The sequence below is a fragment of the Gopherus evgoodei genome, chromosome 11 (genome assembly GCF_007399415.2).
Source record: "Gopherus evgoodei ecotype Sinaloan lineage chromosome 11, rGopEvg1_v1.p, whole genome shotgun sequence".
In the NCBI taxonomy this organism is placed as follows: domain Eukaryota; kingdom Metazoa; phylum Chordata; order Testudines; family Testudinidae; genus Gopherus; species Gopherus evgoodei.
Genome location: NC_044332.1, coordinates 1,940,375 through 1,958,088, shown reverse-complemented (window position 1 = coordinate 1,958,088; position 17,714 = coordinate 1,940,375).

The window sequence follows — 17,714 nt, the reverse complement described above, 5'->3', positions numbered from 1 at the left end:
AGTGTGGCTGCATGCACTTGACTTTATGCAATCTGTTTTACAAAACCAATTTATGTAAAATCAGAATAATCCTGCAGTGTAGATGTACCCTAAGATGACTCAGGGAAAGTCCTTTAAGGTCTGTCTGCCCTGCAATAAAAAATTCACCAAGTCTGAGCCTGGGTCAGCTGGCTTGAGCTGCAGGGCTAAAAATAGCAGTGTAGATATTCGGGCTCAGGTTGGAATCTGGGCTTGGCGACCCACCTCTCTAGTGGGGTCTTAGATCATGGGCTATAGCCTGAATATCTACACTGCAATTTTAGAAACCTAAGCCCCAGTCATCTGACCCAGGCCAGATCCAGCTGTAATGCAGCTCTTTTATTGTTGTCTCTGTGCCTCAGTTTTCCATCTATACAATGAGGATAATAGCCATGACTTCCCTTGTAATGGGGGCCACATGAGTACCAAGAGAATTGGAAATGTGGGTGTGTTCATTTGTTCTACCCATCCAGAACGAAGTGTGTGAATTACCTTGCTGTCCCTCACTTCCTCTGCTGATCTGAGCAGTCTTGGAAACCAGCCGTCTCCCCCGTAATGGGGCTTTTGCTAGGGTATCTTGTGGCTCCTGAATAACACGTAGATTGATGAAGTTGGGTCAGTCTTTGGGATCAGCAAGGTGTCTGCTGCTCAGAATTCTTCCACCCTTCGAGGGCTTTACTGTTCAAATCTTTTCTTTGCCAGTGTTTTCCCCAGACTTCCTGATCTTCCACGTTAGCCTTTTAACGGCCAATATTATTCCAGTGAGCTTTTCTGGGCAGCAGGAGGGAGCCGGGCTCTGGTCTGAGTTCATACAGCGCCTAGCCCAATGGGGTCCTGGTCCTTGGCTGGGAGCCTGGGTACCACCGCAATACAAATTCATAACCATACTAATGTGATTTCCCGATATTCCCGTTCCTTGGTCACTGCGTCAAATGTACTTCTATTCAAAAGGATCAGAGTTAGATATCAAACACCTTAAATCCTAGCACCAGTATTTTCATTTGGTTTCTTTCCAAGGAGGGAACAAAATAGTGGTTTGGAGCTAAGATTTTATGAATTTAAAACCATAGTACGGACACCGCCTTTCAAACAAACAAAGCCGAAATGCATGAAAGGGAAAGATCACCCCTGTGCAAATGGAGGAGTGTATTTTTGATATGTCACACAACACTTTGTCCATATAGCTAGCAGTTTGGATTTTAACAGGTGGGTGGTTCTTTAACAAGGGAAATTCACCAGCTTGGTGGTTTGAGGTTTGAAAGCTTTGAATTGGCAGGCCCCTTTGGAACTAACAGAGCCCAACGGTTCTGGGAAGTGTGTGTTTGCTTTTCATAACTTTCATAACTTGTGCAACTGGGGAGAGTGTGCTGCCAACCCAGCCTTTAGGAGTTCTGAATATTTCTAGAACTGAAGTGTTAGAAGGGCAGTGGACCAACCTCCATTAGAATGATACTTTGTATTTGGCTCACACCTTCCAGCTGGGGATCTCAATCTGTGTGTCAAACATTTCAGCCTTACCATGCCCGGGTGTGAAGTATGGTGAGTACTATTCCCCATCTGCCCAAGGAGGAAACTGAGGCGTGAAGGTTAAGTGACTTGCTCAGTGTCCTACAAGAAACCAAGAGGAACAGCCAGATGAAGAACCCAGATTTAGGAACCCAAATCCCATTGAAAAATACCAGCAGCTGACTCCTTTCTCTTGTGGTTTAACCATGGGATCACACTTCTTTCTTCTATCCATAGGAGACTACCTGACAATGGGTTTCTTGTTCTGCTAAACAACAAAATCAACGTTTGGGTGATCTTGGGACTAGGCCCCACCTTTAAAACCCACTCCCAGAATTCTTGGCCTCCCCTGCTTCACACTGATGGGCAGAGTTGATTTTAATTTGGCCCTAATCCGGGATTCGTGTAGAACAAAGGGTTTGGAGGCAGCTAGGGATGATGGAATCAGCGCTTTAGTGAAGTGCAGCTGCTAAAATGAGCCGCTATGAACCCATTGCTGTTAGACGGTGCTCTGTAAGCCTTGGAGATGAATGGTGGAGTTCAGATCTCTGAGCCATCATCTCAGGCTCTTTGCGGCCTCAGGAAATCAACACTCCATCTATCTCCATGGGACTACCCTTATTTAATCTGGAGCACAACAGTGTGCAAGCCATAACATATCATCTACTGCAAAACCGGATTACATGGGGCCCTGCAGATGGTATCTCCTTTGTACAGATAATCACCTTTGCTTTCAGGTGCTGGACTCGGTAACAGTCATCGAGGCCTTTCAGCCAGTGATATTGGATTGGAGATCTGAAGACCATGTGGAAACTTCACCTTGTGCAGAACATTTACTGAGTAAGGAGGACTTAGCAGACCTGTGCTTCATGCTCTGCTCTGGCTTTCAATTGAATTTGAGGTACAAGTTGGGGACCTAGAGACTGCCTTCTTCTTTGGGGCTACCTCCTTGCGGCAAATGCAGTGCTTTGAATGGCGGGGGATGCCAGAAATTACTTCAAACCATAGTATAATTGTAGAACTGGAGCAATATTTTACCTGCTGTAGACAGAAGATGTCAAAAAGATGAAGCTTGTTATTTTTAATAGGTCTGTGGGAGCTAGGTGCCCCCACCCCAATAGGTAAAATTTTCAAAAGTGCCTAAATGCTATAGGCTCCTAAAGCCAATTGAAAATAAATGGGATTTTGCCTCTTAAAGCACTTAGGCACCTATGCACTTTACCCAATGACTTTCAAAGGGTGTTAGGCACCTTACCGCTATTATCACACCCCTAAACCCCCTAGGTTCCATTGATGGTAATCAGCCTAATTCTCCGTCATTTTCTCCAAACCTTCCTAAAGTCTGATCCACAGCCCTTGAAGTCAGTGGGAGTCTTTCTAAGAATGTCTATGGTCTTTGGATCAGGCCCTTCCTGACTCCCACCTAATTAAAGGAGGGAGGAGGAGCAGGATTGGAAAGTTCTTCCCTATTTTCTCTGGCTGCCAGAGAACAACTAAACGTGCATCAATCAAAGTTAGATGGTTACGCAGCTGCCAGGTGCCAATTTCAGAAATGCCTTCTGCCTTGTTGTGCCAGAAGATATTCAGAAACGATTATTTCCTTCTCCAGTGTGCAATGTAATTAAAATAATTAAAATTATAGTTTAATTTAAAGTGACGAAAAAGTACCAGTCTGGAATTGAACCTGACAACCACAGAAGAAAAATGCTTTAAAAAGCCAAACAAGCCAGATTTATGACTTGCTAAGCAAAGGCACTATGGGTTAGAATTATTTTAGGCCGGGCCGTGGTCCACAGACTTAACGTTGTTGTGTGGCTGGGTTTGGGTTTAAGATCTGATTTTTGTTGGCACCTCTAGCAGATCATTTGTATGCTCAGGTGCTTGCTTTTATAGGCCAGTTATCCACTCATTTATGAACAAATATGAAATATATAGAACACTGTGTGTGTGGAAATACCAGGCAGTGTACCTGTATAGCCCCAAGCTGAGGTGGTGCCCTATTTCCCAGTCTGTTGTGGTTTATTGGGATTGCAATACCACCTAGGGATACCAATCAAGGGTTAGTGTTAAGCACATGGATACCCAGGAAAAGGCACTCTCCCTATCCCAGCCTGCTTACAGTCAAGGTTGTGACCAATAGATGGATGAACCAATTATTGAGGAGAGTAGGACGATACAGCAGTAGAGCAAGCAAGTTATCCAGCCTTCACAATCTCTCTGCTGCAGCCGCCACAGAATGTTCGACTCCTCTGCCATTGAAATTGGTACAAAGTCCTTTCAGAACTCATAGATTCCAAGGGACCACTGTAACCATCTCGTCTGACCTCTTGTACAACACAGGGCAGAGAACTTCCCTGACTAATTCCTAGGGCAGAGCTTTAGAAAAACATTCAATCTTGTTTTAAAAGTTGTCAGTGTTGGAGAATCCACCACACCCCTTGGTGAATCATTCCAGTGGTTCGTTGCCCTCACTGTTACAACATTTACACCTCATTTGCAGTCTGGAGTTGTCTAGCTTTAACTTCAAGCCATTGGATCGTGTTAAACGCGGTGCCTGTGGGTGCCATGGCACCTGCCAGGGCATCTATATGTGCCCGCGTACTGTCAGGCAGACGAGCATCCTCCAAAATGCAACCGAGAAGCAGCAGCATCCAGAGGCTTCGCCACCGAAATGCCACTGATTTTCGACTGCATTTCGGCAGCAACACCTCTAGATGACTGTTTGTCGGCAGCATTTCGGTGGTGATGCCTATTGACGTTGCCACTTCTCGGCTGCATTTCAGCAGTGGGGCTCAGGCTTTGGCTTCGGCCCTGGGCCCCAGCAAGTCTAAGCCAGCCCTGGCGACCCCATTAAAACAGGGTCCTGACCCACTTTGGGGTCCTGACCCACAGTTTGAGAACTGCTGCTCAAAGGTATTGCGATGTCTAACTCGTTTAAAATCACTGGCAGTTAGGGGCATAAATACCTTTCAGGATGTGGGCCTTGGGGCCTGATCTTTGTCCCGCTGCCTTCAATGAAGCTGGTTCAGGACCTTATTCACCTGAAATAGGCACTTCAAGCCAGGCTCCTAAATGCCTCTTTGGGCACTGAAATAAGAGGCCAAGTTTTCAAAAGTCCCAAGAGCCCAGTAGCTCCCACTTCAGTTGAAACACAACGTACAGCATCTTCCTCAAGGAGCTTGAAGAGTAATTACAACATAGTAAGCTTTTGGGAGCAGGGATGGTCATTTATTATGTTTGTGCAGCACCTAGCACAGTGTGGCCTAATATGGCTGTTGGGTGTTAATGTGACTATGTGTTAAATAATAATCATTATCTTCCTGGTCAAAGAATGGAAGCTGCACTATATATTTGTGTGTACATAGGAGGGCGGTTCCTCTACCAAGCTATGGTGTGAGTGGGCTGCCCTACCACAGAGGACAACTATTGATCAGCAGACTGCTCAGCTTAGAAAAGAGACAACTAAGAAAAATATGATGGAGCTCTGTAAAATCATGACTGGCGTAGAGAGAGTGAATAGGAAAGTGTTATTTCTTGTTTGAGTGATGGTCCCTATTGTATTGCACTGTAGGTTACATATAGGAGCCGGAGAATTTGAAAGTAGTGACTGTTGGTCTGAGCATGCACCCTGGCTTACCTCATGACCAAGGGGTGGACCGCTTCTCTCCATTCCTTCTCACCACCTCATGGCCCAGGTTGAAACCTCTCTGTCCCTTTGTCCTACAAGATAAGGTTTAGATTTAGCTTTGTAAATAGTTTTATCACCATGTGCAGCTTTACAGTTTAGTGTTTTTATAGATGTCTTATTGATTAGACTTAGCCTCTTTTTGGGGATAAAAATTCACTGTTAGGGTACTGGACTATGACCAGGACTTCAGGCTTCAACCTCTATCTGCACGTCCTGCCCACGATGCATCTTGGTCAGCAGCGACCACTAGCACTTCCTGTACTGCCTTGGGGAAGCCAACCTCATGGCAAGGAGCAGTATCTGTTGGTCGTTCCCCAGCCATGTGCAAGAAGGGCAGGAACTTTATCTTTGGAAGCACCTGATGGAAAAGGCAGGAGGCGTCAATCAGACCCAGGCCAGGAACACGCCCATACATTGGCCTGATTCAGCAAGGAATGCGTCTCCTGCTGCAAAGTCCGACTCTGGTGTAAGAGAGCCTACCCCGAAAGACCCCCAGCAGGATCATGGCAGGAACCCAGTAGCGTTTTCATAAGCATAAGACTGTCTTCCTCTAAATCTATTTTGAAGAACTCAGATTTGACTCTGAGCAAGCCCATCAGCATGGGCCAAGAGGACTTAGAACATCCTAAGTCCCAGAGGCATGACAAGAAATCTCACAAACATACATCAATACAGAACTGTGATCCAATCGTACCATCATCCTTGGCACCTTCCAAACCCTGGGATCTGGTGGCACCAATAAAGACTGATCATCACCAACTCTGACTATCCATGGTGCTGTCTTCTTCTACAGTAATACAATCTCCTCCAGCTCCGGCGGCTTGGACAGGTAGAACCCCTTTATACTGCAGAGAACTGAATTTCTTGCCACTCTATAGGACATTTTTGCTCTCCTGGATCCAGAATCCCATTCTCCAGTGGGTCCTTCCATTTCCCCAGTGGTGTTATCTCTCTGGGAGTCTACTGCTAAGAGGAGTTTGTCACCTGTCCTATCCTTGTGATATAACTGTCCTCCAGTGGTAATGCCAGTACCATCACTGGAACTGGAACAAGACTTCTCTTCATTGGGAGACTCTAACCCACGTATCCACCACCACCCAAAAGACCTTCACTTCAGAGCTGATAGTAACCCATGCCATGGGGGCCCCTGTGACCCCCCTATCAACTCCATCTACTGGCTATATTTGGGGCCTTAGGATCTGTACGCCCCCCCCCCCAGTCCAATCAGCTAGGGAATCACCTCTGCCTCCCCCAGAGTCACTACCAAAGTTTTCTTGGTAGTAGCAGCTCATGTCAGACTTCTCGGTCTCATTTTCCCCTACCTTGATGACTGGCTCCTTGTCACCAAGTCTCTCTAGGAGGCCTATGCATTGACTTCAATGATGCTTCACCTCCTTTTCTTGCTGGGGGTCAGCGTAAATGCCACAAAATCTGTTCTCACCCCCACAAACAGTCTCTGGACTTCATTGGGGGCAACCTTGAATTCTGTCACAACAAGAGTATACAAGGATAGGTTCCAGACCATGAACAATATCCTAATCCACCTCAGACAATCCCCAGGTACCAGTCAAGACATAACTGTCTCTCTTACGTCCCATGGCATCATGCACTGACATCACTCTGTGTGCAAGACTCCACCTAGAGTCAATACATTCTCCAAACCGCTATCCTATGAATTTCATGGTAACAGTTCCTACCAAGGTAGTGTCCTCCGTGCTGTGGTGGTATGCATAGGAGTCCCCTTTCGCCCTTCCTCACCACACAGGACCATTATTACAGATACATACCTATTCATTTGGGGAGCCCACATGAACAGCGACACAGCACAAGGTACCTGGACCTCTTGAGAGTCCAGAATGCACGTCATCAATAGCCTGGAGTTGTTCGCAGTGCAGAAGGCATGCAAGTCCTTTTTTCCATTCAGCCATGTCACCATGTTCTTATAATGTCAGGCAATGTTATAACTGTCTTCTACATCAACAAGCAGGGATGAATGAGATCCATTCCCATGTGTGCAGAAGCAGTTAGGCTGTGGAACTGGTGTGTCAGCAATCAAATCATCCTACCTGCAGTGTACCTTCCAGGGAAACAAAAAGTGCTTGGAGACTCCCTCAGCAGATGTTTTGCAATTGACCATGAGTGGGAGCTCCATGACTCAGAACTGCGCAACATTTCTGCACTATTGGGAACCTCAACTAGGGATCTCTTCGCTTCTCAAATGAACAGGAAACGCAGCACGAACTGCTCCAGAGGAGCCCTAAGCCACAAGCCCCAAGGCAACACTCTCCTTCTTCCTTGGCCAGACCATTTGAACTATGCATTCCCTACATTACTGCTTCTGCCTCAAGCCCTTTGCAAAACCTGTCAGGACAGGCCATGGGTTATTTTGGTCACCCTATACTGGCCCCTATAGTTTTGGTTTCTGAGCCTCCTACACATCATCTTGAGTGCCAATCATCCTCCCAACATTTCCTGCTTTCCTGACCCAGTGGAACGGCAAGATAAAGCACACCAATCCATGTCCACTTCACTTTGGTGCATGTCTCTCCTTTACATGAAGGTTGCATTGCTCATAACCAATGCCTCAGCCAGAAGGGTTGACGAGCATGGAGCAATGATGATGGATCCTCCTTACACTATATTTCATAAGGATATGGTTTAATTGCATTTACACCCAAATTCACCCCCAAAGTCGTTTCAGAATTTCACCTAAATCAATCAATACATTTACCTGTTCTTTCCAAAACCACATGCTTCCTCAAGGGAATTGGACTGGCCTTGGCCTTTTAACTACAAAGAACAAAGCCAATTAGAAAGTCCCTGAGACTATTCATCACTGTAGCAGAAAGAATCAGAGTCCATGCCATCTCCACCCAGAGAATCTGCCTGGGTTCTACTCTATCATCAGCTATCAAACCTTCCCCCTCCCCATGGGGTAATAGCTCATTCCACAAGAGCACAAGCAGTGATTATGGCATCACTTCAGGAGCTGCCTCTCCTTGATATCTGTAAAGTGGCCACTTGGGGTTCCATTCACACCTTTGCGATACATCATGCCCCAGTACAGGAGTCTGGTGATGTGTCCTTTGGGATGACGCTCTTTTGCTCAGCTCTACCATCTATATTCTCATAACTCCTCCAACTTAGGTACTGCTTGTCAATCACCAACAGTGGAATACAATAGAGACCATCACTCAAAGAAGAAGAAGAGGTTACTTACCTGCAACTGGAGGTTCTTTGAGATGTGTGGTTGCTATCTGTATTCCACTAGCCACCCTCCTCCTTCTCGGCTTCAGATCTTTTCTGTGTCACAGTAAACAAGGAATCAGAGAGATGATCGGTCCTCCCCTCCCTCTCCCACCTTTATCCCCTCAGTTGGAGGCACAAGGTGAGCCAGGGCACATGCATGGGCCAGTGGACACTACTTTGACATTCTCTAGGCACATTGTGCACACGGGTAACCCACAGTGAAATACAAATAGGGCCACACATTTAGAACAACCTCTAATTACAGGTAAGTAACCTCCTCTTACCCCTTCACATAACACAAGAACTAGGGTCATCTAATAGTTATGACTGATATTTTCATTAAAGCTGGTCAAAAAATGTCTGCTGATTTTTTGTAATGGAAAATAGTGGAAATTGTCATGGGGAGTAAATTCAGGTTTTTTGTTGAAAATTTAAATTGCAATTTCTTTCACATAAAAATGTTGATGAAAATTGTTTCTCAGCCAAAACTTTTCATAGGTTCAAAAAGGAAAACTCATTCCTCAGCCAGCCCTAATTATCACAGGGCCTGAGTGTGGCTGTCTAATGCTCCTGTGCAGGGAAATAGGAGGTGTTGGGCACTCCCATGCTCCTAGCATTGACTATTCAGAGTAGGTACTGGTACACATGGAGGGAGAATAACTTTCAGAGCTGCTACTGCCCCTCCCGCACAGGAAGGTGGGGAGGAAGTAGGCAATGTCTTGGTTCCACTCCATATGTGCCAGGGAAGTGACCTGAGGCATGGATAGGGCTGACACAGAAAGGATCACTGACCTAGACAGTAGAGTTAGGAGCGATTGAAGAGCTAGAGAGAAACGTGCAAATGCCTAAGATTTACCTCCTCTACAAGGTATGCTGTTGGGTCTGCCCCTTGCTTTCCTTTCCCCCCTGCTCCAAATGAAATGTTCTGCAGTGACCAGTTTCACTGCGGGGTCCACTGAAGGCTGAGAACATTAATAATGTACAGCAGGAAATTCATACTGCAAAAAGAACTTAAAAAATTAGATAAATGCAAAGAAGTTCATTTTCTTCAGACCCTGGTCATAACTGGGATCCTCACAGCTGCTTTCTTTATGTGCCCCATTGTACTTGCAGGAGACTTATACCCCATTGCAATCAAGTCAGCTCCCTGCTACTAATGTTTGCTGTCACGTGTAACATTCTTTCCCACTGAATGACTAAGTACAGTATTAAATTCCTTGCAGCAGGGAAGGACTGCAAGAATGATTGTTGACTCCAAGCTGCCTGAACATAAATGGAAAGGTCTTCTATACAATCAGTTGGAAAGATGCACTTTAATGCAACTTTTCTTGTTTTAAAACATAGACTTGGTAGTGCAGAAAATGGACGGGAAATCAGGCAGATAAGCAGTATGAATTCAAGAAGCTTGAGGCAGGATTCTAACTGATGGATGTTTGAGAGGAAAGTTTTGGATACACAGCACTGGAAGGCCACCCATGAGGAGGGACTATTTGGATAAGATTGCTTAAGCAGGAGCTGTATCAACTTTCTAGATTCCAAAAAACTGGCATGGCTCTAAACTAAGTAGGTGGAGGAAGAGTTTTCATCCAACTCAAATAATCTGACCTGGAGGTGGCGTAGCTAGAAACAAGATGGTGGCTTAATCTAGCTCTGTGCAATAAAGGGGCATTAAGTGAAAGCAACTGAAGACAATGAAAAGAACCAAGCCATTCTGAATTGACAGATCTGTGCCATAGATATGAATTACCACCCATGGAGCCAGTTTTGAGAAGGCCAAAAAAAAAAAAAGAAGACTGAAGAGAGCTGGCAAAGCCCAGCCCCAGAGAGTAGCCTTAAGGGTGAGGGGGCAAATCCATCAATGGAATCCAGCGCCATCAGCCTGCAGAACATATTAAAAATTACTCTGCAGGCTTGGTGATGTTGAACTGGACCCTTGTTATCCTGTAAAGAGACAGGACATTTGTCATGAACCACTTCAGAAAGTGTGACAGTTGCTCCATATGTTTGCCTCTCACTACGCCAATTTGGAGAGGTGGTCCTACAATCTCTGGTCAAGTAGACACCAAGCCCACCTCCAGTTCAAACTGCTTGTGAGTCACCCAGAGTGGAATAGAGATGTGCAATCATGCAAAGAAGAAAGAACAGTTACCTACCTTTCTCTAACTGTTGTCCTTTGAGATGTGTTGCACATGTCCATTCCAGGACCTGCTCTTCTAACCTTCTCTATCAGAGTCTTTCCAGTAAGAAGGAACTTGGGCGGTTGGGGGCAGCGCAGACCTCTATACCTGCATGCAGTGGCATGAGACACCAGAAGGCGCTCATGCTGGTGTGATGGGTATTGCTGAGCAAAAAGTCTCTGACAACTGTCCATGAGGTGTGTGTGCACATTCTACAGTAAATTGGATGTGCAACACATCTCAAAGAATAACAGTTACGGAAAGGTAGGTAACCGTTTCATGTCGGAAATGTTTGCTAACTTTTCTATATTTTGTATACTTCAGAACATCCAAATCCAGAATTTATAATTAGATAATTGAGATATGTGAAACTATCTCAGCTCTCTGAGGATGATGTGGCAGTTCTTGAGAGGCAAATGGCTGCAGAGGACGTTGAAGTTCTACTTAAGAATTTAAAATCCAGTGTAGCTCCAGGTCCCAATGAGTTTTCTAGAAAGTATTACAGAACTCTAAAGCAAGTGTTAATCCCTATTTTGACTGACTTGCTTAATGCTACATTTCAGGAGACAAGTTTCCAGGTCATGGGAAGAGGCAAAAACTGTGGTCATTCCTAAAGAAGGAAAAGATCTTACCAACTGTGCATGATGCAGACCAAGTTTGTTAATTAATTGGATACTAACATTTATGCCAAGGTTTTAGAGAACCGATCAAGTGTCCTCTTGCTCAAATGTGTTCACCTTACCAATCCGGGTTTGTTGCTGGCAGGCAGCTTATTTGATAACATCAGAAGAATTCTGAATTTGAGCTATAACGTTAATTCTAGCAATTCTTCCTGTGCATCCTTTCTTTGGATGCTGAGAAAGATTTTGACCAGCTGGAATGAGAGTACATCAGATAGATTTTTGGTAAAGTTTGGTTTTGGAAATCAGTTTTCTATGGGATTATTGCGCATCCTTGAGCTTCTGCTTTTGTTGATGGTCATCAGTCTCCTCCTTTCAGTTTGCCTAGTGATATAGAGCAGTGTTGCCTCTTATCCTGTCTGTTTGATTTGGCAATGGAGTTATTTGCAATAATGAGAAACAGCCCCTAGGTAAAGGGCATCAAATCCTATTCTGGATTAAAACCCAAAATAACTTTGTATGCTGCTGCTGTCTTGTTATATTTGCAGGATCCAGAAGCCTCATTAAACATGATAGAACAGTTGATTTAGGAATTTGGGCAGGTATCAAGCTTCAAAATAAGATACAGTAAATCTGATATTTTAGGAATTATTCTTACTGAAAGGTTGAAAACCAGCTGTCGGCACCTCCATAAATGTAAATGGATAAAGGAATCTTTAAAATATTTAGGAATAAGTATTGTGGAGAAAAATACATCTTTTTAAAACAAATTACTCTCCACTGTGGAATAAAATAATAAAAGTGATTAAATGGAACAGCTATGATATTTCTTGGCTAGGTAAGCTAGCTGAGATAAAGATGAATGTCCTTCCAAAGTTGTTTTTGTTTCACTGCATCCCTGTTGGCAGGGCCGGTGCAACCTTTAGGCAAACTAGGCGGCCGCCTAGGGCGCCTAGTGGTTGGGAGCACCTAAAAGTCCCCTCAGGCGAGGAGGTGGAGTAGAGGTGAGCTGGGGGGGGCGCAGGGAGGGCTGCCCGCAGTAACGGGGGGGGGGGCGCACAGGGGAACAGCTCCCCACCCCAGCTTACCTCCACTCTGCCTCCTCCACGGAGCACACAGCCCAGCTCTAAGTCTCCTCCAATCAGCTCCACAAGCCTGAGTGGGGAGGAGAATTAGAGCAGTGCCGGCGTGCTCAGTGGAGGAGGCGGAGCTGAGGTGAGCTGGGGCGGGCTCCCCAGGCAGGGTTAGCTGCCGTGGCGGAGGGTGGGAAGGGGGGAAGTCTCCCCAGGCAGGGTTAGCTGCCGTGGCAGGGGGGTGAGGGAGAGTCTCCCTGGGTGGGGTTAGTTGCTGTGGGGGGATGTGGGGGGGAGAGGGGTTAGCTGTCGTGGTGGGGGGGGTAGCTGTTGCGGGGGGGCTCCCTGGGTCGGATGCTGAGTTAGCTGCTGTGGGGGGAGCGGGGTTAGCTGGGTGGGGAGTGCAAGGTGGAAGTTTTGCCTAGGGCGCGAAACTTCCTTGCACAGGCCCTGCCTGTTGGTATCCCTGATGTGACAGTAACACATGGCACGATGTGCTATTTAAATTCATATGGAAACAGAGTTCTAAAGTTCTGTTCAAGCCTACCAAGTGGATTGGACTAGCTTCCCCTGATTTGGCTTATTATTATTATGCATCGCGATTTAAAAAAAAAGGTGATCAGTTGGGTTAATGCTAGACTATCCAAACACTGGGTAGAACTCAAACAAGATTAGAGCCCAAGAGTAACTGTTGGGTTAAAAGAAATGTAGGTCACTAAAAAGAAAAAAAAATCACCCATTCATCCAGACCATCTTTGGACAAAAGTTTTAAATTCCTGTTGTCAAGGCCCTCTCCCATAGAGACTTTAATAATCAGAAATTAATGTCTAGGAAATATCAAAGTGATACGCGTTGTGGGTAAGAGCTAGTATTACTCAATTTGGACAGCTGGGTCCTGATCTGGACTCATACCAAGAGACAAGTAAATAACACACAGACCCCATAGGTTCAATATTTACAAGGCCAATATTTTAATGTGAAATCTGGATACAGGATGGCTCTGTCTAGATCTTTAGCCACATTTGAGATGTTGACCCAGGAGCAAACTGCAACCAAAGATTTAATTTTTAAGATATTTTGATTGAAAAGGATGATGAGAAGAAAACAACCAAATGATAAGATTGGAAAGTGATTTGGACAAAGAAATTAATCTGGGTAAGTGGGATGCTATATGGAAATGGGGATGTACATCTTTTATTTGTGTGGCTCATAAGGAGATTTTTAATAAATTACTATATAGATGGCGTTTGACTCCAGTTAAGATCCATCATATTTTTGCTTGTAGGAAGATGCTCTGTTGGAGGGGTTGTAGGGAAAGGGATTAGATGATTTGGAGAAGAAATTATTTAAGAAATTCATCGTATGACAAAATGTCATAGAGATCCCCTGACCTGCTTACTCAGTGCTCTAGTAAAGGTTCTACATTTTACACAGAGCGACAAATTGATTTCTTTTTTATTGTTAGCAACAAGACTTTTTGCATTGCACATTATTGGAAAAATATGACTTCTCCTATGGAATCAGGATGTAGGAAAACACGAAATGTTCTTGTAATGGAAAAGTGTTCACACCAAGTGCGCACAGAAGAGATGCACCAAAAAGAGGAATAGGTGCTTAGAAATTTGGTCATGATTTTTAGCATACTCAGGAGGATTGCTCCCCAGCCAGCAAGCCAGAATCTCTCAGGTTCTTTGAATATTAACCTGATCCTGAATAAGTAATGTACACGTAGTATGTTAATATTTTATTGTAACTTTGTCTTAATAAAAGTTAAAAAACACCTGAGCTTTATTATCTAAGGAATTGTCCTAGTTTGAGGTGTCAGTAGAGATTTTGAAACAAACTGATAGATTAAACAGTAGTAAGATACCAGGACCATTAGTATTTTCCCAAATGTTCTGAAGGAACTCAAATATGAAATTGCAGAACTAACAACTATGGTATGTAACCTATCGGTTAAATCAGCCCCTGTACCAGATGACTGGAGGAAAGCTAACATAAAGCTGACTTTTAATGTCTCCAGAGATGATGCTGGCAATTACAGGCTGGTAAACCTTACTTCAGTTTCAAGCAAATTAGTTGAAACTATAGCAAAGAACAGAATTATCAGACCCACAGATGAACATAATATGTTGGGAAAGAGTCACACTGCTTTTTGTAAAGCGGATTCATGCCTCACAAATCTATTAGAATTCTCTGAGGGTATCAACCAGCACATGTTCAAGGGGGATCCAGCTGATATTGTGTACTTGGACTTTCAGAGGCCCCTTGACATAGTCCCACATCAAATGCTCTTAAGCAAAGTTAGCAGTCATGGGATAAGAGGGAAGGTTCTCTCATGAATCAGTAACTGGTTAAAAGAGAGCGAACAGAGGGTGGGAATAAAAGGTCAGTTTTCATAATGGAAAGAGGTAAATAACAGGGTCCCCTGGTGATCTGTATCAGGAAAGAGTGCTGTTCAAAATATTCCCAAATGATCTGGAAAATTTGCAGACGATACTAAATTACTCAAGATAGTAAAGTCCAAAGCTGACTGAGAAAAGTTACCATGGGATCTCACAAAACTGGGTGATGGGGTGACAAAATGGCAGATGAAATACAATGTTGATAAATGCAAAGTCAGGCACACTGGAAAAAAATAATCCCAACTATGCATACAAAATGGTGGGTTACAAATTAGCTATTACACTCAGGAAAGAGATCTTAGAGTCAGGGTGGCTAGTTCTCTGAAAACATCTGCTCAATGTGTGGCAGCAGTCAAAAAAGCTAACAATATTTTGGCACCACGAGGAAAGAGAGAGATATTAAGACAGAAAATACTATAATACCACTATTCAAATCCATGGTATGCCCACACTTTGAATACTGCATGCAGTTCTGGTTGCCGCATCTCAAAAAAGATACGTTAGAACAAGTACAGAAAAGATCAATAAAAATGGTTAGAGGTATGGAAACACTTCCAGATGAGGAGAGACTGGTCATCTTAGAAAAGAGATAACTAAGGGGGGGGAATATGATAGAAATCTATAAAATCATGAATGCTGTGGAGAAAGCGAATAAGGAAGTGTTATTTACCCCTTCACAGAACCCAAGAACCAGGGGTCACCCAATGAAATTAATAGGCAGCAGGTTTAAACAAACAAAAGAAAGTGCTTCTTCACAAAACGCACACATAACCTATGGAACTAGTTGATGGGGATGCTGTAAAGGCCAAAACTATAACAGGTTGAAAAAAGAATTTGGTAAGTTGATGGAGGATAGGTCCATCAATGGCTGTTAGCCAAGATGGTCAGGGATGCAAGCCAAGCTCTGGGTGTCCTTAAACCTCAGACTGTCAGAAGTTGGGACTGGATGAAAGGGATGAATCATTCAAAAACTGCCCTTCTCTGTTCATTCCCTCTGAAGTAGCTATCGGAAGACTGGGTACTGGGCTTTGGTTTGTACCTAGTCTACATTGGTTTGACACAGTATGGCCGTTACGTTCTTATTGAAGCCTAAATGCCAGGGAGCAACAGCTATGAGAAGTGACCTTGTGAGGCAGGCTCTGGTAAAGGAAGAGCTCCCTGTGGATGGCAGAAGAGCCAGAGGTTAAGTATGAACCTTTGTATTGTCGTGATGGACTTTACTGGAGGGTGGGTACGACTAAGAAAGAGTGTCTGTAAGGGGCCCTGAAGAGGGAGAACAGAGAGAGGCTGTAGCGAAGGGAACTCTGGCCGCGAGGGACCATGCAGGAAGTGACAGCCCTGTTACAGCATGTATGTGAATGGAATGTTGAAATGTTTGATCATTTTTTAAATGAAAAATTCTGGTTTTCTGATTTGAAATAACTTTTTATTTCAAAATTTAAGCTAATTATAGTAAAATATAATAAAAATGGTCAAAATTGAAACAAAATGTTTCAAAATTATAACAATGAAATCTTTTGATTGACTTGAATCAAAATTTTTTTTTCCAGATTTTTGGTTTGTGAAAAATTTCAATATTTTGACTTGTTGTCCTGATTTGGAATGGGAAAATGTTTTGATATCTCAAAAATGTTCATGGGGTCGGAAAATTGTTTCCCACCCAGCTCTGTACAAAACAGTGGGTCCAGCTGATGAGCTTCCTTCAGTGTTGAAGCAATTAGCTAAAGATTTAACAATTTGGCAATTATCTTTGAAAGCTCCTGTAGAGGTACCAAGAGATTGGAGCAAAGCAAATTGGGTGGAAACAGAACATCCCTAATGTTCCCCACTCACACTGGTTATACATCAGCGTAACTCCATGGGTTTCAGTGGTCTAGTGCTTCCTTATTTCATTGCTTGATGCTGTATGTGGACTACCACAAATCCCATTGTCCACTTTTTGGGGGAATTGCCTTTTTGGGGGAATTGTACCTTCCTCTGAACATCTGCATGAGGTAAATGACTTTTCCCCTAAACTTTTCCCCTTGTATTTTCCAAAGCTGAACCTCCCTGTGTTGTCCTTCTTCCCACAATTGTAGCTTGCTCTGGTTTCCTGTGTAGTCTTTCTCAGTCCTTACTGGTGTTTTCCAGCACCTCTGTATTTTAGATCATCTGCACATTTCACTACCGTGCTGCTCACTCTCTCTGCCTGGCTCATTACTAATATCTTCAGTGAGACTTTACATTTTGTGTGGAAGAGAATAGCGACGTAAGGAGGGAGAGGAATTATTTAATGGAGCCTAAGAGGTGTAACAAGAAGTAATGGAATGAAATGAACAGGGGGTAAATTACTGAAGCTAAATGTTCTGGGGAAAAGTTCCTGGCAACAGCACTGTTGGGTTGTAGAATAGTTACTACATGGAAGTTGTGGATGTCTCATCACTTGGGCCATGTGAAACTAAGCAGGACAAAACAAGGGGCCAGGCCCCCAATTGGTATAAATGAGTGTAACTCCATTGGAGTCAATGGACCAAATACTCCACTGGTATAAATCAATGAACTCCTGCATCCATGGATCAGATTCTCTCTGGGTATAATTGAGGGTATCTCCAGCGATTTATGCCATCTGAGAATCTGGCTGTAGGTAAGCTGATTATGTTAACTCTTCATGCCATGCCTCTTCATAGTGAGAGCAAATCAGTGCAAAGGATGGCACTTTCATGCACGGAGTTGCACAAGAGCCTTGCAGTGGAATACACGGCGAATGGTATCCCAGGGAACTCAAGTTACCCTTAGGACTGGTTTTTGTTCAGGTCTGGTGGTCACTGAATTTTAGCTTTCCATTGCTGTTCCACAAAAGAGTCAACCAAGGGCTGTTTTTATGTTTTAATCTTGGGCGGAGGGCTGTAAATTCAGACTGTGTTAATGGGATATTGCCTTAAAGAGCCAGAGCGTAAGGGAATGGCCCCATTGACTCCTGTAGCTACATACTGTTCTAT